The 892-nt window shown below is 36.9% G+C and overlaps 1 protein-coding gene and 1 long non-coding RNA gene across 2 annotated transcripts in view; both read left to right on the top strand.

Annotated features, from left to right (window-relative positions):
• The window catches only part of LOC119594930, a 1,188-nt gene extending 419 nt beyond the window's left edge, over nt 1–769 (top strand). Inside the window, exon 2 of the long non-coding RNA XR_005230662.1 lies at nt 466–769. This is a non-coding gene — a long non-coding RNA (uncharacterized LOC119594930). The remainder of the gene's footprint in view (nt 1–465) is intronic.
• Nucleotides 1–892, top strand: part of LOC119594854 — an 11,794-nt gene that overhangs the window by 1,328 nt on the left and 9,574 nt on the right. The window lies entirely within an intron of this gene.

Raw genomic sequence — 892 nt, 5'->3', positions numbered from 1 at the left:
TATTGATCGGTTTTCAGCATTACCTTTATGCCTTTGTCTTATAAATCATTTGCTATTTTAAGTGTTAACCTGATAATTCTAGAAGAATGATTAGCCTTTAAATTTATTGTCATGATGGAAAGTAATGCATGATTAAAAGACTCATTTCAAAATTATTTGATTTCATAAGTAGAAAAAAGTTTACATGCAGGCACATAATATAATACCAGCCTAATGGGAGTCTGAGATTGGCGTCCTTGGATTAAATGAACTGAGGGAATGTCATGATATTTATTTACTGTTTCTATATATGACTATTTGGCCTAGTAGGTTTTGTTTAGTTACATGTAATGAAAAATGATTACTGTGAAGAAAATTTCTTAAAACGTTATGCTTGGGATTAAATAATTTCCAACTCATTTCGAGAAATACGCCATTCTGATGAAAATCTCGACGTCAAACGCGCTTCTTTCCTTTCCTTTGCAGTTCTGCTACAACGACCACCAGTGTCCACCGGGCCAGAAATGTTGCAGAGACGCCTGTTCCCAAAGGAAAGTTTGTTTGGCCGTCTGAGTTATGCCCAGCGACTGCATGGCCGCATGACACAAACTTTGGATCGACTGTTGAGGAACTGTGTGCTTGGCCACTTTATATCTTTCCTGTTTTTGCAGTTCTTTTCTTTATCATTTTCCCTGTGGACGCCACCAAGATCTTTCTTCTATTGGCTTCAAATCTCTTCTTTGAAATGCACAAGAATGCCCTTTGACCAATAAATTTCGATTGGAATTTTGTTTATCGTTTTGTTCCCCTTGGAATGGCTTACGTGAATCAAATAATGTCATACATATACCAATTTATGGAACATTTTCCAGTGGAACATGTGTACTCAGCCAGTTTCTGACCGGGTACGAAA

This window comes from Penaeus monodon, chromosome 34, assembly GCF_015228065.2.
Source record: "Penaeus monodon isolate SGIC_2016 chromosome 34, NSTDA_Pmon_1, whole genome shotgun sequence".
NCBI lineage: Eukaryota > Metazoa > Arthropoda > Malacostraca > Decapoda > Penaeidae > Penaeus > Penaeus monodon.
Note: the sequence above shows the minus strand (reverse complement) of the source record. Positions and strands in the feature narration are given on the sequence as shown.